At 48.5% G+C, this 25,560-nt stretch overlaps 1 protein-coding gene across 2 annotated transcripts in view; it reads right to left on the bottom strand.

Annotated features, from left to right (window-relative positions):
* LOC140391556 (mitogen-activated protein kinase kinase kinase 20-like) overlaps window positions 1–25,560 on the bottom strand; it is a 249,041-nt gene that overhangs the window by 155,374 nt on the left and 68,107 nt on the right. The window lies entirely within an intron of this gene.

The following is a 25,560-nucleotide window of genomic DNA, read 5'->3' as shown; positions in this document are numbered from 1 at the left end:
CATCCCTTCCACCCCTTGTGGTGAATGTGGGCAAGGTGTGGTGGTGGTGGGAAGAAGGGGTAGAGTGGGTTAGAATGGAGGAGGAATCTTGTAAGGGGTCTAGTTTGAGGAGACATTTTAGGGTGGAAGGGATGTCGGTGCTAACTCCGCTGTGCGAGAATCATGGGTTTGAGCCGGGGGTGATGGATAGGGTATACGGGAGGTGGAGGGAAGTGGGGCTGGTCACAGTGAGATATCCATATTTGGAGGAAAGGTTTGCCCGTCTGGAGGAGCTGAGGGAGAGGGTAGAGCTGACGAGGGGGAGTGAGTTCAGGTATCTACAGGTTAGGGACTTTGTGCGAAAGGTCTGGAGGGGGTTCCCTATTTTGCCGGGATACACCCTGCTGGAGCTACTGCTGCTCTTAGTTGTGGAAGTGGAGGGAAGAATGGGGGATATATACAAGAGGCTGGGGGAGCAGGGAGGTGAGCGGGTGGTGAAGGTCAAGAAGAAATGGGAAGCGGAGATGAGAGGGGAGATCAATTGGGGAGCATGGAGTGAGACACTGCGTAGGGTAAACAGGACCTCCTCTTGTGCAAGGATGAGCCTGATACAGTTTAAGGTGGTGCACAGGGTGCATATGACTCGGGCGAGAATGAGTGGGTTCTTTCAGGGGGTAGCAGATGTGTGAGAGAGGTGTGGGCGGGGCCAACGAATCGCACGCACGTGTTTTGGGGATGCGAAAAGTTTGGAAGATTCTGGGCGGGTGTGTTCGCGGTCTTTGCCAGGATAGTGGAGGAGGAGGTGGACCCGAACCTTTTGGTGGCGATATTTGGGGTTTCGGAGAAGCCAGAGCTCATGGAGAGGAGGAAGGCCGATGTCTTGGCCTTCGCCTCTCTGATTGCATGGCGGTGAATTTTGCTGAAGTGGCAGTCGGCATCATCACCGGGGGTAGCGGCTTGTTTGGGTGACCTGTACGACTTCCTGCGGTTAGGGAAGATAATGTATGCGTTAAGGGGCTCTTCAGGGGGGTTTGAGAAAAGGTGGGAGATACATACATAGACATAGAACATACAGTGCAGAAATAAACTGTATCCCTGGTCCTGCGCTTGCACTTCTCAATGCCCAGGTGCCCTTCATGGAGTTTCTTGAGAATGAGCAGCCTCAAGAAATGCGGAGTCGCCAATGGAGAAGGCACATGGGGGAAAGTGAGAGCATCGGTTTGTTCCCCAATTTGTGACAATCACCGATTTGCCCCGGGGAATATGGACGGTGGGTTCCGAATATGGCGGAGGGCTGGGATTGAGAGGATGGGGGATCTGTTCTTAGAAGGGAGCTTCCCGAGCCGGAGGGCGCTGGAGGAGAAATTTGGGCTGGCGAGAGGGAATGATTTCAGGTACTTGCAAGTGCGGGACTTTCTACCCAGACAGATTCCATCCTTCCCACGCCTGCCACTTAGGGGGATCCAGGACAGGGTAGTGTCCAGTGGATGGGTGGGGGAGGGGAGGGTCTCAGATATATATAAAGAACTTATTGGGGCAGAGGAGACGCAGACCAAGGAGCTGACGCTTAAGTGGGAAGAGGAGCTTGGAGGGGAGATAGAAGAGTGCTCATGGGCGGAGGCGTTGAGTAGGGTAAACGCGACCGAAACATGCGCTAGGCTCAGCCTGATTCAATTCAAGGTTGTAAACCGGGCCCACATGACAGTGGCCCGGATGAGTAAATTCTTTGGACTGGAGGACAGGTGCGCCAGATGTGCGGGAGGACCAGCGAACCATGTCCACGTGTTCTGGGCATGTCCAAAACTCAGGGGATACTGGCAGAGACTCGCGGATGTTATGTCCCGGGTACTGAAAACAGGGGTGGTGATGAGTCCAGAGGTGGCAATTTTTGAGGTTTCGGAGGATCCGGGAGTCCAGGAGGAGAGAGAGGCCGACGTTCTGGCCTTTGCTTCCCTGGTAGCCCGGCGACAGATTTTGCTGGCGTGGAGGGACTCAAAGCCTCCGAAGTCGGAGGCCTGGCATCGAACATGGCGAGCTTCCTCAGTCTGGTGAAAATTAAATTCACTCTGAGAGGGTCACTGTCCGGGTTCACACGGAGGTGGCAACCATTTATCGACTTCTTTGCAGAAAACTAATCATCACCGGGGGTGGGCGAGGGGGGGATCACCATCCTGTGTACTGTCGTAGTAGAAATCCATTCACCGCACTCAACTCTGCCCTCACATTGTAATAACCCGAGCAGGAACCCTTAGGCCATCCCTCGTGTGAGACACTTGATGACACTTGTTTATTTATTAATTTAATTTTGGGGGGTAAATTGTCATTGTTGAAGTTAACCGAAGGTTTAAGACATGGCAGGAGATCTCAGACCCGTGTCATGCTCCTCGTCTGCGATATGGGAGCTCAGGGACATGTCCACTGTCCCTGGCTCCTTCATGTGCAAGAAGTGTGTCCAGTTGCAGCTTCTGTTAGACCGCTTGATGGCTCTGGAGCTGCGGATGGACTCACTTTGGAGCATCCGCGATGCTGAGGGCGTCGTGGATATCACGTTTAGCGAGTTGGTCACACCGCAGGTGAAAGGTACCAAGGGAGATAGAAAATGGGTGACCAAAAGACAGAACAAGAGAAGGAAGGCAGTGCAGGTGTCCTCTGCGGTCATCTCCCTGCAAAACAGATATACCGCTTTGGAAGAAGGAAGAAGAATGGCAGGGCTATAATCATAGGGGACTCAATTGTAAGGGGAATAGGCAGGCGGTTCTGCGGACGCAATCGAGACTCCAGGATGGTATGTTGCCTCCCTGGTGCAAGGGTCAAGGATGTCTCGGAGCGGTTGCAGGACATTCTGGGGGGGGGGGGGGGGGGGGGGAGGGTGAACAGCCACCTGTCGTGGTGCACATAGGCACCAACGATATAGGTGAAAAACGGGACGAGGTCCTACAAGCTGAATTTAGGGAGTTAGGAGTTAAACTGAAAAGTAGGACCTCAAAAGGTAGTAATCTCAGGATTGCTAGCAGTGCCATGAGCTAGTCAGAGTAGGAATGTCAGGATCGATAGGATGAATGCGTGGCTCGAGAGATGGTGCAAGAGGGAGGGATTCAAATTCCTGGGACATTGGAACCGGTTCTGGGGAGGTGAGACCAGTACAAACCGGATGGTCTGCACCTGGGCAGGACTGGAACCGATGCCCTAGGGGGGGTATTTGCTAGAGCTGTTGGGGATGAGGAACCGATGCAGGGGGATGGGAACCGATGCAGGACGTTGGAAGGTAGTAAAACAGGGACAGAAACAAAAGGCAGTAAGGGGGAAAGTGTAAGGCAGAGAAGCCATAGTCAAAAATCAAAAAGGGCGACAGTACAAGGTACAGTGACTGAGGGGAGCTCAGTGAATAGGACCAGGAATACTAAAAGGAATAAAACGGGAAGTGAAAACATTAATGGTAAGCAACGCGGCAGGTTGTTACATGAAGATATGGGTTCAACGACAAGGAAAATTAGGAGAAAGGTTAAGAGGAAATATAACTTAGGAGAGGTTACTGATCGAGGAGTTAAGATTCAGAAGAGGTAAAAAAGCCAACTTAAGTGTTTTTTACCTGAATGCTCGTAGTATTCGGAATAAGGTAAATGAGTTGATGGCGCAAATCATCGTGAATGACTATGATTTAGTGGCCATGACTGAAACATGGTTAAAGGATGGTCACGACTGGGAGTTAAATATCCAAGGGTATCAAACTATTCGGAAGGACAGAGTGGATGGTAAGGGAGGTGGTGTAGCTCTGTTATTTAAGGATGACATCCGGGCAACAGTAAGGGATGACATCGGTGCTATGGAGGATAAGGTTGAATCCGTTTGGGTGGAAATCAGGAATAGAAAGGCGAAAAAGTCACTGATAGGAGTAGTCTATAGGCCACCAAATAGTAACATTATGGTGGGGCAGGCAATAAACAAAGAAATAACTGATGCATGTAGAAATGGTACAGCAGTTATCATGGGGGATTTTAATCTACATGTCGATTGGTTAAACCAGGTCGGTCAAGGCAGCCTTGAGGAGGAGTTTATAGAATGTATCCGCGATAGTTTCCTAGAACAGTATGTAATAGAACCTACGAGGGAACAAGCGGTCCTAGATCTGGTCCTGTGTAATGAGACAGGATTGATTCAGGATCTCATAGTTAGGGATCCTCTCGGAAGGAGCGATCACAATATGGTGGAATTTAAAATACAGATGGAGGGTGAGAAGGTAAAATCAAGCACTAGTGTTTTGTGCTTAAACAAAGGAGATTACAATGGGATGAGAGAAGAACTAGCTAAGGTAGACTGGGAGCAAAGACTTTATGGTGAAACAGTTGAGGACCAGTGGAGAACCTTCCAAGTGATTTTTCACAGTGCTCAGCAAAGGTTTATACCAACAAAAAGGAAGGATGGTAAAAAGAGGGAAAATCGACCGTGGACATCTAAGGAAATAAGGGAGGGTATCAAATTGAAGGAAAAAACATACAAAGTAGCAAAGATCAGTGGGAGACTAGAGGACTGGGAAATCTTTAGGGGGCAACAGAAAGCTACTAAAAAAGCTATAAAGAAGAGTAAGATAGATTATGAGAGTAAACTTGCTCAGAATATAAAAACAGATAGTAAAAGTTTCTACAAATATATAAAACAAAAAAAGAGTGGCCAAGGTAAATATTGGTCCTTTAGAGGATGAGAAGGGAGATTTAATAATGGGAGATGAGGAAATGGCTGAGGAACTGAACAGGTTTTTTGGGTCGGTCTTCACAGTGGAAGACACAAATAGCATGCCAGTGACTGATGGAAATGAGACTAAGACAGGTGAGGACCTTGAGAGGATTGTTATCACCAAGGAAGTAGAGATGGGCAAGCTAATGGGGCTAAAGGTAGACAAGACTCCTGGACCTGATGGAATGCATCCCAGATGCTAAAAGAGATGGCTAGGGAAATTGCAAATTTACCAAAATTCACTGGACTCTGGGGTGGTCCCGGCGGATTGGAAATTAGCAAACGTGACACCACTGTTTAAAAAAGGAGGTAGGCAGAAAGCGGGTAATTATAGGCCAGTGAGCTTAACTTCGGTAGTAGGGAAGATGCTGGAATCTATCATCAAGGAAGAAATAGCGAGGCACCTGGATGGAAATTGTCCCATTGGGCAGACGCAGCATGGGTTCATAAAGGGCAGGTCGTGCCTAACTAATTTAGTGGAATTTTCTGAGGACATTAACAGTGCGGTAGATAACGGGGAGCCAATGGATGTGGTATATCTGGATTTCCAGAAAGCCTTTGACAAGGTGCCACACAAAAGGTTACTGCATAAGATAAAGATGCATGGCATTAAGGGGAAAGTAGTAGCATGGATAGAGGATTGATTAATTAATAGAAAGCAAAGAGTGGGGATTAATGGATGTTTCTCTGGTTGGCAATCAGTAGCTAGTGGTGTCCCTCAGGGATCAGTGTTGGGCCCACAACTGTTCACAATTTACATAGATGATTTGGAGTTAGGGACCAAGGGCAATGTGTCCAAGTTTGCAGACGACACTAAGATAAGTGGTAAAGCAAAAAGTGCAGAGGATACTGGAAGTCTGCAGAGGGATTTGGATAGGCTAAGTGAATGGACTAGGGTCTGGCAGATGGAATACAATGTTGATAAATGTGAGGTTATCCATTTTGGTAGGAATAACAGCAAAAGGGATTATTATTTCAATGATAAAATATCAAAACATGCTGCTGTGCAGAGAGACCTGGGTGTGCTAGTGCATGAGTCGCAAAAAGTTGGCTTACAGGTGCAACAGGTGATTAAGAAGGCAAATGGAATTTTGTCCTTCATTGCTAGAGGGATGGAGTTTAAGACTAGGGAGGTTCTGCTGCAATTGTATAAGGTGTTAGTGAGGCCACACCTGGAGTATTGTGTTCAGTTTTGGCCTCCTTACTTGAGAAAGGACGTACTGGCACTGGAGGGTGTGCAGAGGAGATTCACTAGGTTAATCCCAGAGCTGAAGGGGTTCGATTACGAGGAGAGGCGGAGTAGACTGGGACTGTACTCGTTGGAATTTAGAAGGATGAGAGGGGATCTTATAGAAACATATAAGATTATGAAGGGAATAGATAGGATAGATGCGGGCAGGTTGTTTCCACTGGCGGGTGAAAGCAGAACTAGGGGGCATAGCCTCAAAATAAGGGGAAGTAGATTTAGGACTGAGTTTAGGAGGAACGTCTTCACCCAAAGGGTTGTGAATCTATGGAATTCCTTGCCCAGTGAACAGTAGAGGCTCCTTCATTAAATATTTTTAAGATAAAGAGTGATAGTTTTTTGAAGAAGAAAGGGATTAAGGGTTATGGTGTTCGGGCCGGAAAGTGGAGCTGAGTCCACAAAAGATCAGCCATGATCTAATTGAATGGTGGAGCAGGCTCGAGGGGCCAGATGGCCTACTCCTGCTCCTAGTTCTTATGTTCTTATGACGTTTTGTAGGACTGCGGGCTTGGCTGTTTCTTCCTTTATTAGGCGCGACTTCCCATCAGAGACTGGAAGAGACGCAGTGACAAGATTGACATGTAGTTGCACATCCTCATCAACCAGGTGTACCTCTTTGATGCCCGTGGCTCAAGAAAGCGTGTCAGTGACAATAAGGTTCTTGCCTGGTGTGTAGATTAGGTCAAAATCATAGTGTTGGAGCTTCATTATCATGCGCTGGATCCTCGGGGACATTTTGCACAAATTCTTCTGTACAATAGAGGCGAGTGGTCTGTGGTCAGTTTCCTCAAGAAACCATAGATATAATCATGGAACTTGTCCAAACCCGTGACTAACCCGAGGCATTCTTTTTCAATTTGCGCATCTCTGCGCTCTGTCTTGGACGTTGCTCTGGATGCATATGCCACAGGCACCCTGCTGCAGTAACCCCGTGTGGTTTGGGCAGCATGGTAGCATTGTGGATAGCACAATTGCTTCACAGCTCCAGGGTCCCAGGTTCTATTCCGACTTGGGTCACTGTCTGTGCGGAGTCTGCACATCCTCCCCGTGTGTGCGTGGGTTTCCTCCGGGTGGTCCGGTTTCCTCCCACAGTCCAAAGATGTGCAGGTTAGGTGGATGGGCCATGATAAATTGCCCTTCGTGTCCAAAATTTCCCTTAGTGTTGGGTAGGGTTACTGGGTTATGCGGATAGGGTGAAGGTGTTGACCTTGGGTAGGGTGCTCTTTCCAAGAGCCGGTGCAGACTCGATGGGCCGAATGGCCTCCTTCTGCACTGTAAATTCTATGATCTATGTAACACCTCTCCTAGGCCATCTGCATCGGTCAAAATCGTGGTCCTCTTTGCCGGGTCAAAATAACGCTAGAACTGGCACGGTGGTCGATGAGATGCGCAATGTTTGCCATTCCTGCTCGTGTCTGGGAGACCATTGGAACACTGTATCTTTTATAATCGAATCTCAGAGGTGAGAGGTTTTAGAGGCCAAGTTAGAAATGAACTTGCCGTTGAAGGTGATCATCCCCGGTATCCGTAGGATGCCTTCTTTTAATCTGTGGGACGCGGCACTGTCAAAATGGCCTTTATCTTCTCATTATCCGGCTGCACACCGCGTGCCGAGAGCCTGTCCCCCAAGAAGGGGATGCTGTCAACTCCAATTTGACATTTTGTTTTATTCATCTTCAGGCCATTTGTTTTATCTGTGGTATGACTCTGAGAAGCCTTCTGTCATGCTCGTCGCCTGTGGACCCACAGATTATTATATCGTTGATATAAACTCGGATGCCTGGTAACCCCTCATTGGTCCAAAAAGGTGCGGGTTAGGTGGATTTGCCATGTTAAATTGCCCTTAGTGTCCAAAAAATTTTAAGTGGGGGTTACTGGGCTACGGGGATAGGGTAGGGTAGATACGTGGACTTCAATAGGGTGCTCTTTGTAAGGGCCAGTGACGGCTTGATGGGCCGAATCGCCTCCTTCTGCACTGTAAATTCTATGCTTCAATGAACTATGTGCTCCGTGGCATGATGGAAAATGTAAGACACCAAAATTATGTCAAATGGCATTCTTAAGAACCAACGGGTGTGTTAAACGTGCACAGCTTTGTGCTCGCTTTGTCCAGCTTGAGTTGCCAGAAGCCTTCTGATCCGTCCAGCTTGCTGAAACATGTCGCTCCAGCCACCTCGCACTTTATTACCCTCCCTTTTCAGCATTGGGTAGTGCTCTCTCTTGATGCTAAGGTTCACATCTTTGATGGGGGATATGTTTATAGAGGGGAGCTTTCCGAGTATGAGGGCGCTGGAGGAGAAGTTTGGGTTGGCGAGGGGAAACAAATTCAGGTATCTGCAGGTGCGGGACATCCTATGTAAACAGGTGTCAACCTTTCCGCTCCTACCACTAAGGGGGATCCAGGACAGCATCGTTTCCAGAGTGTGGGTAGGAGAAGGGAGCGTCTCGGACATTTACAAGGAACTTATAGGGTCAGAGGAGATGCAGACCGTGGAGCTGAAGCGCAAGTGGGAGGAGGAGCTGGGAGGAGAGGTAGTGGATGGTCTAAGGGTGGACGCATTGAGTAGAGTCAACACGTCCGCAACATGTGCCAGGCTCAGCCTGATACAATTTAAGGGTCGTTCACCGGGCTCACATGACAGTGGCCCGGATGAGCAGATTCTTTGGGGTGGAAGACAGGTGTGCAAAATGTGCGGGATGACCAGCGAACCATGTCCACATGTTCTGGCCATGTCTGAACCTTAGGGGATTTTGGCAGGGGTTTGCAGATGTCATGTCCACGGTATCAAAAACAAGGGTGGCACTAAGTCCGGAGGTGGCGATTTTCGGGGTTTCGGAAGACCCGGGAATCCAGGAGGAAAAAGAGGCAGACGTTCTAGCCTTTGCTTCCCTGGTAGCCCGGAGACGGATACTATTAGCTTGGAGGGACTCAAAGCCCCCCAAGTCGGAGACCTAGCTAACGGACATGGCTAGCTTTCTTTGTTTGGAGAAAATCAAGTTCGCCTTGAGAGTGTCACTGTTAGGGTTCGCCCGGAGGTGGCAACTGTTCGTCGACTTCTTCGCGGAAAATTAATCGTCAGCAGAAGGGGGGGGGGGGGGTGCTAGTTTAGCTTAGAGTAGGGGGTTAATAAAGGTGGGACCTGCAAGGGAGGGAGGCGGCTTTTGCACTATGTTTATAGTTTCATGTACATTGTTTATTGTGTTGTTGTTATAATACCAAAAAATACCTCAATAAAATGTTTATTAAAAAAAAGGTTCTGATCTTTGGGGGCCATGCGTATCTGCAGGTCATTATTCCTCTTTTTAACACATACCATAGAGATAACCCGTCTGTAGGTTGCTCTATGCGTCTGATGATCCCTAGAGCTGTCATTCTAACGAACTACAATAGACGGTTAACTAATAAATGAATTCTCCTGGAGCTATCTCGTATGTCTGTCCTCTAGTACGACTTACTACAAACTGTCAAATCTTCCCAGTCACATGGTGGATTTCTACCACCACCTGCTAGTCGGAGGTCATATCGATAATTATGTACATTGATGCGTACATGCATATCACCACAACAGCCTGGCAGGCAGAAGGTTTAAATGCCTTTATCCTATACGATGGCCCAATGATTTGTCCTGTTATGTATCAGAGAATACATCCCTGCTGGTGAAGTGTATTATGGGCCTGGGTTTAGAGAACACCAAAGTATATCATGGAGTTCACCTGACCCACAACTTTGAATAGATTTTGGTTATGGGAAGCACAAGGGCCCACTTTACAGGTGTGACGCAACAGAGAACAAAAAGTATTTTAAAACAGAAACAATGTTTATTCTATGAATCCACTTAACATTTTATAAACACACAGTAAACAGTTTATGAACTAACAACCCTGATAACCCCCCAAAAGATACAGTACTCTATAAATAAGCCTTAATAACTTTCCAAACAACATCCATCAGTCAAAAAACCTTTTTAACAAAGACAGTAGGTTTGCATTCCTTGCAGAAACGGGTATTACTTTGAAATCATCAAGTGATCTGGAGACATTCTTTAGAGAGAGAGAGAGAGAGATATACAGCTTCTTGTTTGAATGCAGCTCTCCAACTTAAAGCGAAACTAAGACACACTGCAGCTCCCAGCTCAAAACTAAAGTAAAGGACAGAATCACATTCCTGCTCCATCCATACTCTGACATCACTGCAGCCATATGATGAAACACACTTTTCTTAAAGGGAGTCTCACATGACAAGCGTCGGCAGTGAGTGTTTGCATGGGCTTCAGTTCTTCATCTTAGAGTGTAGGAGCAAAATCCTTAATGAACCTCGCGTTGTGTTTGTAACATTGCAGAGTGTTGCAAGGAAGGAGGTACAGAGATTTCCGATCACACTGGCCCCCACAGTGTTGGAAGAGATATTGATGACAGGGGGATTGGAGAAAGGGGTGGTGTCGGTGATTTATGGGATTATTCTGGGAAAAGGTAAGGTATCATTGGATGGGATTAAGGCAAAGTGGGAGGAAGAGTTGGGGGAGGGCATGGAGGAGGGGTTGTGGCGTGAGTTGGTTTGGAGGATAAATGCATCAACTTTGTGTGCGAAGTTGAGCCTAATACAGTTGAAGGTGGTGTATAGGGCACACCTCGCAAGTGTGAGAATGAGCCGACTTTTTGAAGGGGTGGAGGATGTTTGTGAATGCTGTGGGGGCAGGGGGGAGGGGACGTAAATCATGTTCATATGTTTTGGTCCTGTCCAAACCTGGAGGTGTACTGGAGGGAGGTCTTTCGGGTAATCTCAAGGGTGATGCATGTGAGACTGGAATCAGGTCCCCTAGAAGCCATATCTGTGATGTTGGGTCGGCAAGGATTGGAAGCGGGTGCGGAGGCAGGTGTCTTAGCCTTCGCCTCGCTGATCGCCCGAAGGCAGATTCTGTTGGGGTGGAGGTCGGCTTCTCCGCCCTGTGCCTCGGCGTGGCGAGGGGACCTGCTGGAGTTCCTAACACTCGAGAAAGTATAGTTCGAGTTGAGGGGGGTGGGGGGGGGGGGGGGGAATGGAAGGGTTCTACAACTCATGGGCATTGTTCATCAAGCATTTTCACAAATTGGATGACATCGAACATTGGGGGAGGTTTGGAATGTAGAAATTAATGATGATTCTTTTTCATTGGTGTTTTGCATTCAAAATGTTGGGAGCTGTTTGAGGGTGGGTGGGGTGAGGGGATTGTTGGCTGGGGGATTGCCATTGTATTTGTTGTTATTGTTAATTATTTGTTGTTGTAAATATGATGAAACTGTGAAAAAGGAGAATAAAAATATTTATTTTAAAAAAAGAATACAGGGTGTGGGCATCTCCAGACCTTTTACCTTTGCAGCAAACTCAAAGATATAACAAAAAAATGTCGACAAAATCGGTGGACATGGTGTCGAGAGCGGAGATATATTCTCAGGAGCAGGCCCTTTCTCATGTCGGGCAAAGCAAGCCGCCAATGCTAAAGGTAAAAAGAAAATTGACTACAACAGTGAGTAAAGACAGTTTGAAAACTTGCTCACTGTTGAAGGGGTAGAGTCTGGGTTGCAGCCACCGCACACGCGGCGACGTTAAACCGGCTGCAGGAATGAGGACTCAGACTTCCGACTCTGTACAGGCCACAGTTAGGCAAAAAGGAAAAATTCGAAGCTGCACTGTAGATGAAGGGATCGCTTGTGTCATACATCTAAAAGAATTGGAAGGGAGGAAGTGGTTTGAAGTATGGACCCTAGGAGCCGGGATCTGGAATGGCGAGAAAAACAGGCACCATGGATGTAATTGCTGAAGACTGTGAGACATGGAAGTCATACGCGGAAAAATTCCAATTATATCAAACACCGGAGGACCTAAAGGTTGCAACTTTTATGCTGCTACAAAACTCAGTTCATCCTGCAAAACTGAGAGGAAACTCCGATATCGAACAAATGAAGATTTTAGAAGAGCTTTTCTCACCAAGCCCATTGTTAGTTACAGGAGGGTTTTGGTTCACTGCCGTAGTCAGAAGGTGAAAGCATTTTACAGTTTGTAGTGACTTTAAGAAGGATAGCACAATGCTGCAAGTTTGGTGCGATACAAAGACATTCTTCGTGATTGCCTAGTTTGTGGACTCCGAAGTGAAACTATTCAGAGGAAGTTGCTTATTGGAAGCGATTTAACTCTCAAAGCTGCTGTGGAAGTTGCCACATCTATGGAGTTAACAACAAAAGAAAGCTTCACAGCTAGGGGCTGGAGTGAAGATACACAAAATGGATACCACAAGAAACAAGGCTGCAAAGGGACAGCCATGTCAATGATGTACACAGGTTGGACTCTCAGCGGGGAATGCGGCAGCAATAATAATAATCTTTATTAGTGTCACAAGTAGGCTTACATTAACACTTCAATGAAGTAACTGTGAAAATCCTTTAGTCGTGACATTCCGGCGCCTGTTCGGCCACACGGGAAAATTCAGGATGTGCAATTCACCTAACAAGCACGTCTTTCGGGACTTGTGGGAGGAAACTGGAGCGTCCGGAGGAAACCTAGAGACACGGGAAGAACGTGCAGACTCCTCACAGACAGTGACCCAAGTAGGCAATCAAACCTGGGGCCCTGGCGCTGTGAAGCAACAGTGCTAACCACCAGAGGAAATAAGTGCAAAACTGGCAAAAAAGAGCATATTGCCAAGGCATGTTGTGCTCATAAAACCTCACTTACACCAAAGTTGTGCAAGAAAAAACACACCTGAACAGACTAGTTGTGTATACAAATCAGTAGACGAATTTCAAGGCCACTCAGAAGACAGCATACCTGAGCAACTGCAGGAGCTGAAACCAGGCATCTTGTTGGTGCAGGGCAATTAACGACGTTTCTGGCAATTCCAAAACTTGATGGGCATCAAATTAAGATGGAAGTAGATCCTGCACAGCTGTATCATTAGTACCCGAGAAAACTTAGAATCAAAAAGTATCTGTCTTTAAAACTACCAAACGCAATCCTAAGGACGGACACAGAAGAGGCCGTACCATTAAAAGGATGCTTTGTGGTGAAAGTAGAAGCAAATAGACAGACGGAGGAGTTGCTCTTCACACTGTCTGTGGAAATGTTCCTGTTTTATTTGGTAGAGCATAGCTGAGAAAGCTTAAACTCAACTGGGGAGCAATAAATCAATTAGTAGAGTCCAAGGACAGCGTACAGCAATATCTAGAAAAATATGAGAAGGTGTTTGAAGATTCACGCAGCTCCATGATCAGAGTTGAAGTGCAATTAAAAATCAAGCCAAACAGTATACCAAATTGTCTCAAAGCTAGAACTGTACTATACGCTATCAGGCCAAAAGTCAACGAACGAGAAAGGCTGCTCCAAAGAAGTCATTGAACCAGTTGCTACGAGTGATTGGGCAACACCAATAGTTCCTGTAGTGAAATGCGATAGCTCAATGAGAATATGTGGAGATTAAAAATGTTTTAAATGAATAGTTTCACAGTAATTAACCTGGTATTGTGCGCAGATCACTATCCACTGCCGCTGATTAAGGACTTGTTTGCTGGACTGTTTGGAAGACAGAAATTCAGTAAAATTTATTTATCACAGATGTTATCACAGGGGCAGCACGGTAGCATTGTGGATAGCACAATTGCTTCACAGCTCCAGGGTCCCAGGTTCGATTGCGGCTTGGGTCACTGTCTGTGCGGAGCCTGCACATCCTCCCCGTGTGTGCGTGGGTTTCCTCCGGCTGCTCCGGTTTCCTCCCACAGTCCAAAGATGTGCAGGTTAGGTGGATTGGCCATAATAAATTGCCCTTAGTGTCCAACATTGCCCTTAGTGTTGGGTGGGGTTACTGGGATAGGGTGGAGGTGTTGACCTTGGGTAGGGTGCTCTTTCCAAGGGCCGGTGCAGACTCGATGGGCTGAATGGCCTCCTTCTGCACTGTAAATTCTATGATGTATTTACAAATTAATGTGCCTACAAACTCACAGCCACTACACATCATAGTGACGCACAAAGGTCTGTCTCGTTATAGAAGACTTCCTTTTGGAATAACATCTGCTCCTTCATATTTCCACAGGTCCATTGATCAAATTATGAATGGGGTGCAATGTTATTTAGATGACAGTCTTATCACCGGTTCGAGTGAACAAGGAACACTTGAAGAACTGAAATGTTTAAAAAACCATAATTTCAGAGTTAAAAAGTAAAAGTGCGGCATTTCCAAGGCATCCATAAATTTCCTGAGTCACGTCATCGATACAGATGATTTACACACGGAGCCAAAGATGATGACAGCAATCTTCGAAGCACCATGACCTAAGAATGTGACACAACTAAGATCATTTTTAGGACTGATCAATCATTATGGTGAATTTGTGCCCAATTTAGCTACATGATTGAAACCTTTACACACTTTATGTGCCAAACAGGGATGGTACTGGTAAGAAGAATGTGAAAGTGTATGCAATGAGGTAAAAGATGCCTTACAGAAGTCAGAGCTGTTGGTGCAGTATAATACCAAGCTGAAGTTACAATTTGCTTACGATGCGTCACCTTATTGGGTTGGTGCAGGTGTCTCTCATATAATGCCTTCAGGAGGGGAATGACCGATAGCATTTGCTTCACGAACTCTTACTACCGCTGAAACAAATTGCACTAGCTAGAAAAAGAGGCTTTGAGCATTATTCCTGGGGACACTTATGGATGTCATTTTACTCTTTTTATGGATCATCAACCCTTGACATCAATCTTCGGGATGTAGAAAGGTATTCTTTCTTTAGCAGCTAGTAGGTTACAAAGATGGTCTTTGATATTGTTGGCACACTTACAACATCCAATATGAGAAGTCAGAGCAACATGGAAATGCTGATGCTTTGTCAAGATTGCCGATACAAGGCAAACAAGAACCTAAAGAACATTTTGTTAACGTCCTGTATTTCTCACTCGTGGATAACGTTCCTGTGACTTCACCTTAAGAATAGTATACAAGAACAGATCCAGTGATGGGGAAGGTGATGGATATGGTCCAAAAAGGAACAATGTCAGATGTTCATCATAAAAATCAGACCTCAAGCCCTCCATCACGTCCAAGACTGAGATGACAGTTCACAATGGAGTTTTATTATGGGAATCTGAGTGATTATTTGTTTGTGTTTGCATAGTAAAGTCTTTGACCAACTGCATGAGGGACATCCTGGTGTGGTGAAGATTGAGGAACTGGCACAGTTATTTTTGATGCACAAATCGAAGAAAGTAGGGAAATGTCAATCCTGTGCAAAACTAAGAAACACTCCACTACTGAAACCATTACATCCATGGGAATGTCCGACAAAGCCATGGCAGCGAATACACACAGACTAAGCTGGTACTGTGGAGAGTCACAGGTTCCTAGTGATTGTGGATGCACACTCTAAATGACCAGCAGTTGTTATTATGAAATCCATGATGGCCGAACAAACCATTCACACGATTTGGTACACCAAGGTAGGTCTTAAGTGACAATGGTACTCCGTTCACTTCAAATGCGTTTGAGGATAACTTAAGAGGGAATGGTATACAGCAACAGTTGCCACCGCCTGTAGAACCCCTGCGCAGACGCCCTTAAGGCAAACTTAATCCTTTCCAACTTTATGAACCCAGCCATATCATTTATCCAGGCCTCCACGCTAGGGGGCTTCGCCTCCTTCCACATTAGCAAGATCCTTCGCCGGGCAACCAGGGACCCAAAGGCCAGAATGCCGGCCTCTTTCGCCTCCTGCACTCCCAGCTCGTCCACTACTCCAAATATTGCTAGCCCCCAGCTTGGCTTGACCCAGACTTTCACCACCTGAGATATTGCTCCCGCCACTCCTCTCCAGAACCCCTCCAGTGCCGGGCATGACCAAAACATATGGACATGGTTCGCCAGACTCCCTGAACACCTTCCACATCTGTCCTCTACCCCAAAGAACCTACTCAACCTCGCCCCCGTTAAGTGCGCTCTGCGAACCACCTTAAATTGTATCAGGCTGAGCCTGGCACATGAGGAGGAGGAATTGACCCTACCCAGGGCATCAGCCCACAAACCTTCCTCGATCTCCTCCCCCAACTCCTCCTCTCATTTACCCTTCAACTCTTCTGCTAGCGCTTCCCCCTCTTCTTTCATCTCTTGGTGTATTGCCGAAACCTTGTCCTCCCCGACCCATACGACCGAGATCACCCTGTCTTGAATTTCCTGTGTCGGGAACAGCGGGAATTCCCTGACCTGTCGCCTCACAAAAGCCCTCACCTGTATATATCTGAATGCATTTCCCGGGGGTAGCTCAAACTTCTCCTCCAGTGCCCCTAGGCCCGCAAATGTCCCGTCGATGAACAGGTCCCCCATTCTTCTAATCCCCACCCGGTGCCAGCCCTGGAACCCCCCGTCCATCTTCCCCGGGACAAACCGGTGGTTACCCCTGATCGGGGACCACACCGAGGCTCCCACTGCACCCCTATGCCATCTCCACTGGCCCCAGATCCTTAACGTTGCCGCCACCACCGGGCTCGTGGTGTACTTTGATGGCGAGAGCGGCAACGGCACCGTCACCAGCGCCCCCAAGCTCGTTCCTTTGTAGGACGCCATCTCCATCCTCTTCCATGCCGCCCCCTCTCCCTCCATAACCCACCTACGGATCATCGCCACATTTGCTGCCCAGTAGTAGCTCCCTTGGTTTGGCAGCGCCAGCCCTCCTTGGTCCCTACTGCGCTCCAGGAACCCTCTCCTTACCCTTGGGGTTTTGTTCGCCCACACAAACCGCATAATACTCCTACCTACTCTCTTGAAAAAGCCTTTGGTGATCACGATGGGGAGGCACTGGAACACAAACAAAAACCTCGGAAGGACCACCACTTTTACCGACTGCACTCTACCCACCAACGAGAGCGGCAACATGTCCCATCTTTTGAAGTCCACCTCCATTTGGTCCACCAACCTCGTCAGATTCAGTTTGTGTAGGGCCACCCAGCTCCTGGCTATCTGGATCCCTAGATACCGAAAACTCCCCTCCGCCCTCCTCAGCGGTAGGTCTCCTATCCCTCTTTCTTGGTCCCCTGCCTGGAGTACAAAAAGCTTGCGCTTCCCTACATTGAGCTTATAGCCCGAGAACTCCCCAAACTCCCTCAAAGTCTGCATGACCTCCACCATCTCCACCATTGGGTCCGCCACATACAGCAGCAGGTCGTCCGTGTATAGCGACACTCGATGTTCTTCCACCCCCCCGCGGACCACCCCCCTCCATTTATTAGACTCCCTCAGTGATATGGCCAAGGGTTCGATCGCCAATGCAAACAACAGGGGGGACAGAGGGCACCCCTGCCTCGTTCCCCGGTACAGCCGAAAGTACTCCGACCTCCGCCGGTTCGTCACCACACTTGCCACCGGGGCGCTGTAAAGGAGCTTAACCCAGCTAATAAACCCTCCCCCGAACCCAAACCTACGCAACACCTCCCAGAGGTACTCCCACTCTACTCGGCCAAAGGCCTTCTCCGCGTCCATAGCTGCCACTATCTCCGCCTCTCCCTCCTCCGATGGCATCATTATCACGTTTAAGAGCCGCCGCACATTCGTATTTAATTGCCTGCCCTTTACAAATCCCGTCTGGACCTCATATATCACCCCCGGGACACAGTCCTCTATCCTCGTGGCCAGCGCTTTTGCCAATAGCTTAGCGTCCACATTTAGGAGCGAAATCGGCCTGTACGATCCACATTGCTGTGGGTCCTTGTCTCGCTTCAGAATCAAGGAAATTGTCGCCTCCGACATTGTCGGGGGCAGGGGCCCCTCCTCTCTTGCCTCATTAAAGGTCCTCACTAGTAGCGGGGCCAACAGGTCCGCATACTTTGTACAGAACTCCACCGGGAACCCGTCCGGCCCCGGGGCCTTCCCCGCCTGCATGCTCCCCAAACCCTGACTCAGCTCCTCCAACCCGATTGGTGCCCCCAAACCAGCCACCTCTTGCTCCTCCACCCTCGGGAACCGCAGTTGGCCCAGGAATCTTCCCATCCCCTCTTCTCCCCCTGGGGGCTGGGATCTGTACAGTTCTTCGTAGAAGGCCTTAAATACCTTATTTATATCCGTTCCACTCTGGACCATGGCTCCCCCACCATCTTTGACTCCCCCTATTTCCCTCGCTGCTGCCCTCTTACGGAGCTGGTGTGCCAGCATCCGACTGGCTTTTTCCCCGTACTCGTAGGTCGCCTCCTGCGCCTTCCTCCACTGTGCCTCCGCCTTCCCCGTGGTCAACAGGTCAAACTCCGTCTGGAGCCGTCGCCTTTCCCCAAGTAATCTTTCCTCCGGGGCCTCTGCGTATCTCCTGTCCACTCGCAAAATCTCCCCCACTAACCTCTCCCTTCCCTCTGTCTTCTCCCTATGAGCCCTGATGGAGATTAGCTCTCCCCTGATCACTGCCTCCCATACCACCCCCACTCGCACCTCCCCATTGTCGTTGGCCTCCAAGTACCTTTCAATACACCCCCTTACCTTACCACACACCACCTCATCTGCCAACAGTCCCACATCCAACCGCCACAGCAGGCGTTGGTCCCTCTCCTCTCCCAGTCCCACTTCCACCCAGTGCGGGGCATGGTCCGAAACGGCTATGGCCAAATACTCCGTCCCCTCCACCCTCGGGATGAGCGCCCTGCCCAGCACAAAGAAGTCTATCTGGGAGTATGCCTTGTGCACGTGGGAGAAGAAAGAAAATTCCCTGGCCTGCGGTCTTGCGAACCTCCATGGGTCCACTCCCCCCATCTGGTCCATAAACCCCCTGAGCACCCTGGCCGCCGCTGGCCTCTTTCCCGTCCTTGATCTGGAGCGGTCTAGTGCTGGGTCCAGCACTGTGTTGAAGTCCCCTCCCATTATCAGTCCTCCTACCTCCAGGCCCGGGATGCGCCCCAACATGCGCTTCATAAATCCAGCATCATCCCAGTTCGGGGCGTATACATTTACCAACACCACCCACGTCCCTTGCAACCTACCACTCACCATCACATATCTCCCTCCATTGTCCGCTACGATAGTCTTGGACTCAAATGAAAATGACACATGTTTTCCCACCAGAATTGCCACCCCTCTGTTTTTCACGTCCAGTCCCGAGTGAAATACCTGTCCTACCCATCACTTTCTTAACCTGACCTGGTCCGCCACCTTCAGGTGTGTCTCTTGGAGCATTGCCACGTCTGCCTTCAGTCCCTTCAAGTGCGCGAACACTCGAGCCCTCTTCACCGGTCCGTTCAGGCCCCTCACGTTCCACGTTATCAGCCGGATTGGAGGGGCTCTCACTCACCACCCCCCCCCCCCCCCCCCCCCCACCGCCAACTAGCCATCTCCTTTTCTGGGCAGTCCCGTGTCCGCGTCTCCCTCACCTCCGTCCCGGCCACCTCTTCTGTGTCCCATTCCCTTTCAGCCAGTGCAGCAGCAACCCTGTTTCCCCCCCCTCCCTCCCCCCCGCTAGACCCCTGTCTAGCTTTTTTGCTCCCCCATATCACTCCCGTAAGTCAGCTGACCCCGGCTTCCCCCGCCATCCCTTTGACTCCCCATCAGTAGATGTTCCTACGCTCCCCCTCCCACCTTTCTTCCCGCGCACGGGAGAAAAACCCCGCGCTTTCCAGAGCCTGCCCCGCCCCCCCCGACGCAGCTTCTGTTGCGGCCTTGTCTCTCGTCCCCAGCCCATGTAACATTCCCTGCGCGTGCTTACCCCCCTATAGACAACCACCATCATACTTCAACCCTCAAATACCCCCCCACCCTCACAAACCCTCAATTAGAGTCCAACTTTTCAGTTAATATAAAGGTCCACGCCTCTTCGGGGGTTTCGAAGTAGTGGTGTTGGCCGTTATATGTGACCCACAGTCGCGCTGGCTGCAACATTCCAAATTTGAGTAAATTAATTCTTAATGTCTTATCGGAACACTGCACACACAACAACAGTTCACAGCAATGCTGCTGTTCAGGAGGAAACTGCAAACAGTTTGATTTGTTACTGCCACCTGATATTTCAGAGATCGTCAAACGACAACAAGCATAGATTTCCAGGAGAGAACAGAACTCTAAAAAGTATTCAATCAAGGAGATCGAGTGCTCGGCAGAAGCGAAATCACCAACGGAAAACGGGTATGTGTTGTGACCCTAGCTAAGACAGGCCGAATATCATACACCATCCGACAGAGTTTAGCGGTGTGATGCTCACCAGCTACTAGCATCACAAAGGGAAATCACAGAAACTTCTCAGGATGTATACCCCCTGGACAATGTAGACAGCGATATTTCGGAACGAGGCCAGACGCAGGCGCAAGTTCAGATTTTGTTTCTGAGGACTTCCCAATACTTATAGAGATGGACACTGGAGTGACTTCCCAGGAAATACCACTACTGAAGGAAAAGTGAACGCTTCCAAGGTCTCCAGTAGCCAAGTTTCAGAACATCGAATATAGCTTAAAAGGAATCGACATCCACCTGAGAGATTGTGAGCGCGATTCTCCGAGCTCCGCGCCGGAGAATCGCCGCAACCGCGCCACTGGCGCGCGATTCTCCGAGGTGCGGAGAATCGCCGCCATTTGCACGGGCGTGTTTGACGCGGTGCCGGCCGCTGGAATCGGCGGGGCCGCCGATTCTCTGCCCCGGATGGGCCGCGCGGCCGGAAACGGCAGAGTCCCGCCGGCGCCGTTCACCCTAGGTCGCTGCCGGCGGGTACTCTGTGCGAAGGGTCGGGAGGGGGTGACCTGTGGGGTGGGGAAAAGCGCTTCTTCACCGAGGGGGCCTCCGATGGGGTCTGGCCCGCGATCGGGGCCCACCAATCGGCGGGCCGGCCTCTTCCCCCCCCCCCCCCCCCCCCCTCTTCCCCCCCCCCCCCCCCCCCCCCGCTCCCGGGCCAGGCCTACTTTGTTGCGCAGCCGGCCCCTGAACCCCCACGCCATGTTGCGTCGGGGCTGGCACGCTGAAGAAGTCCCCTGCGCATGCGCAGGTTGGCGCGGCGCCCATTTGGCGCCGGGAAGGGAGGCTGGGGCGGCATGAACCGCTCCAGCGCCGTGCTGGCCCCCTATGGGGGCCAGAATCGGTCATCCCCGCACCAGTTGCGCACCGTCGTGAAACGCGACGGCGTTCACGACAGCACGAACACTTAGTCTCCATTTTGGAGAATCGCGCCCTGTTTTATTGAGTATATATGTGTATAGAGACAATGCATAAGTGGGTCTGTTGTAAAAATGTTAAGCAGTTGTCATTGCACTAAAGTAGTAAAGGGGGAGGGGTGTTATATATATATATATATATATCAGAGAATACATTCCTGCTGGCAAACCACACTGCAATCTCTTGTGCCGTCAGCAATGGGTATTTACGTGGGCTTCAGTTCTCCATCTTAAGATTGTGTGAGCAACATCCCTAATAAAACCTCTCATGATGTTTGTAAGAATCCAGAGTTTGAGCACCCCCATAACTTTTCTCTTTGCAGCAAACTCAAAGGTAAAACTCGCTAGGGCGGCAGTGGCGCAGTGGATAGCCCTGCTGCCTCACACGCTGAGGACCCGGGTTCGATCCCAGCCCTGCGTCACTTTCCGTGAGGAGTTTGCACATTCTCCCACTATCATAAGAACTAGGAGCAGGAGTAGGCCACCTGGCCCCTCGAGCCTTCTCCGCCATTCAATCATGGCTGAACTTTTGTGGACTCTGCTCCACTTTCCGGCCCGAACACCATATCTGCATGGGTCTGGCCTCCACAACCCAAAGATGTGCAGGGTTGGTGGATTGGCCACGCTAAATTGCCTCTTAATTAGAAAAAAAAGAATTGGGCATTTTAAATATATTAAAAAGATAAAACAACTCCCTGTTGAAACTAAAGGAAAATGTACATATTCATTGTTAAGGAGTTCCACTTTATGAAATAAGCACTGCTGTTAGTTCCCCTTAAATTTTATTTATGCAATTTAACCAGTGATAGATATGCAGCAAATGTGTAAGGATGAAAACCTGATATTAATGTGCATAAGGAGAGACCTAATTCAATTTTGTCAACAACACACAAGACCAACTTCATACTGCTTCAAGGACATGCCAGTTCATAGAATTTACAGTGCAGGAGGCCATTCGGCCCATCGAGTCTGCACCGCCCCCTGAAAGAGCACCCTACCTAAGCCCACGCCTCCAACTCTATCCCTGTAACCCAGCAACCCCACCTAACTTTGGGACATTACAGGGCAATTTAGTGCACATCTTTAGATTGTGAGAGGAAACAGGAGCATCCAGAGGAAACCCACGCAGACACTGGGAGAACGTGCAGACTCCGCACAGACAGTGACCCAAGCCAGGAATCGAACCCGGGTCCCTGGCGCTGCGAAGCAATAGTGCTAACCACTGTGCTGCCGTTGCCACATTTCCAATTTGATTTCAAATAGTGGGGGAGAATTACAATATATTGGATTTCCTGCTGTATTACCTCAACTTCCGAATGTCAATGAGGCTTAACAGACAATCCAGTACTGCATTCAGGCAACGTTTCACAACAAATCATGTTATTAGGAAAAATTGGCACTAAAACAGGAAACGTTTTTGAATAAAAAGGAGACAGCCATGTAGGAGAAGTTGCAAATGTAGAACAGAGGCTTTCAAAATTCTGGGCACATGTTATACAGTTTCTTTTTTTTTCATAAAAGAGAGATTTTTAAAATTCATGTCAAATGGGAGTTAAACCCCATTTACTGTTATAACACGGGAGTTATTGTCTACAAACAAAAACAGCTCCATTCTTACAAGTGCAGTACCATGTCTGCCTTTCTAAATATCAGCAGGGAGCATGTGAGATTTATCAGAAAACCTTTCTGAAAATGGCACATCCATTTAAATGCAATCTTTTTGACTCATCATTAGTGTTTGATTCATCCTTTGAATTCCAAATTTCAAAACATACACACATCTTCTAGAGCGATTTTTCTTTAATGCAGTAATCCTACCTAGAGGGCAGATCTAGTCACTTACAGATGTAATGTTCTATGTAAAAGTCTTATTACATTTTTCATAATAAATAAAGAAAAAGATGGAAATCTTCAGCAGGTATCAGCATCCGTTGAGAGAAAGAAGAGTTAATGCTTCAGACCTGAAAATTTGATTCTGGGCCACTCAGCGATACTGAATATCAAGTAGAGGTGGTTGGACTTTCTCTTGTTGGAGATGGCACTTGTTCGGCACAATTGTCACATGCCAATTATCAGCTCAAGTCTGGATGTTGTTCAGGTGTTTCTGTAAATGGGCATGGACTATTTAATTGTCTGAGGAATTGTGAGCGGGGCTGAAGACTGTGCTCATCAATCGAGAGCCCTATTTCAGACATTGCGGTGAAAGGAAGGTCATTGACGAAGCAGTTAAAAATAGTTGAACCTAGCGGCCATCAGGAACTCCTGCAACAATGTCCTGGGGCTGAGATGATCGGCCTACAATAACCATTGGCATCTTTCGGTGAGCCAGGTGGGACTCCAGCCACTAGAGACTTTGCCTCTGATCCGAGTGCCTTCAGTTTTACCAGCTCTCGCTGGTGCTAGACACGGATGAAAGACCACTTGATATCAAGAGCAATCACTCTCACATCACCTCCACAATTCTGGTTTGTGCTGAACTCAGGCTGTAACGGGGTCCTAGTCCTGGCAGAATCAAAAACGTGCATTGGCACCCAGGTTCTCGCTGAGTACGTCCCACTTGATTGCACTGTTGCGTCCCTTTGCTGGCGAGTAGGCTGGTGGAATGATAATTGGCTAGAATGGATAACCCTAACTCTGTTATTGGCTTGTAGCTCTACTGAACAGCTCAGCTAGGAGCGAGGCTCCTTTGCGGGTCCCATGCTCTTTGTGTATCCAGTGCATTCAGTCATTTCTTGATATCACCAGGAAGGAATCAAATGGCCGGAATAGTGTTTCTAATGGTGGGGACTTCAGGAAGAGATCCAGAAGGATCATCCATTTGACATTTTTGGCTGCAGATGGTTGGAGATGGCACTTGTTCGGCACAATTGTACTCATGTGCTAAACTCTTCCATTGTTGTGGATGAGTATGTTGATGGAGGGTCCTGCTCATTGCTTAATATCCGCCACTATTCACAACTAATACGGCAGGGTGGTAGAGCTTTGACCTGATCTATTGGTTATGGGATTGATTATTTCTCTCTAATGAGATGGTGTTTCTACTGTTTAGTATGCATATGTTGTAATATCACCTCATTTTTAGGTACAGCCACGCTTCATGTTAATCAAAGGTTGGTCATCTGACTTGATGATTTGATGGATATGCTGGGCACAAGGTTACAGTTCGTGGTGCAATACAATTCTACTGTTAGCAATGGTCCTGCAGATGCCTAGTTATAAGATGCTGGATGCTCAATTTATTTCACTTAACATGATGGTAGCGATGTATGTCACAATGGAAGGGTGTCCTCAGTCTGATCTCCACAAGAACTATTTAGCAGTCACTGTTACTAATACTGTCATACACAGACACATCTATTACAGGGAGATTGATCAGGCGCCAACCCCCAGATGTTAATGATAATGACTTTGTAAAATTATCTGGGTTGAACGTAGTTGAACAAAGTCCCAAAGACGTGCTTGTTAGGTGAATTGGAAATTTCTGAATTCTTCCTCAGTGTACCCGAAGAGGTGCCATAGTTGTGGCAACTAGGGGGATTTTCACAGTAAACCTCATTACAGTGTTAATGTAAGCCTACTTGTGACACGAATAAAGATTATTATTATTGTCATGTCCTAATTCAATGTCTAGTTTGCACCTTTGTGGTCAGTCAATCATCGTGCTGACACCAAGATCCCTCAAGTACAAGATAGTCGTCCTTCCAACTCTTCCATAGGACTCATAAACTTGGACTACGTACACACACTATGTCAAGGCCTTGGAGAGGTACCATCAACAATGTTGGAGGCGCATTGCTCACCATTAGCTGGGAGGACAGGGATACTAACATCGGTGTCCTTGAAGGAGCCAAAAGTACCAGCATCGAGGCCATGATCATCCAAAACCAACTCCGTGGGGCCGGTCATGTGCTTAGGATGCCAGAGCTAAAGCAAATCTTCTTTGCCCAGCTCAAGGAAGACTTCCCAACAAGAGAAGTACAAGAAAGCGCTTCAAAGACACCCTGAAGGTTTACCTCAAGAAGTGCAACATCGATGTCAATGCCTGGGAGACTTGCTTAGAAGAGACCTAATTGGAGGAAACCTTCTGATTGAAGGGACACAATTCTTCGAGGACACCCAACAGCAAGAGGATGTCCAGAAAAGGAGCCTGAGAAAGGAATCCAGCAATCTAGAATTCAAGGACCAATTCCAACTTCTGAAAAACACCTGCCAAGTGTGAATTCGAAGATGAGGCTCTAGGATTGGACTCATCAGCCATGCAAGAACCCACAGAACACAGGAGCCGGGATTCTCCGAGCCCGTGCTGTGCTGGCCCCCTGAGGGCCGCTGAATCACTGGGCCAGGAGGCCCCGTTGACGCCGGCGTACACCACTCCGGTGTTTACGCCGACGTCAACACTTGGCCAGGATTTCGGAGAATCCCGGCCATGGATTTTCTCAGGTGGACAATCATGCCCCTTAGCGAGGGATCACCG

Source organism: Scyliorhinus torazame, chromosome 2 (assembly GCF_047496885.1).
Source record: "Scyliorhinus torazame isolate Kashiwa2021f chromosome 2, sScyTor2.1, whole genome shotgun sequence".
Taxonomy (NCBI): domain Eukaryota; kingdom Metazoa; phylum Chordata; class Chondrichthyes; order Carcharhiniformes; family Scyliorhinidae; genus Scyliorhinus; species Scyliorhinus torazame.
The sequence above is the reverse complement of the archived record's forward strand: the minus strand, read 5'-3'. Positions and strand labels throughout refer to the sequence as shown.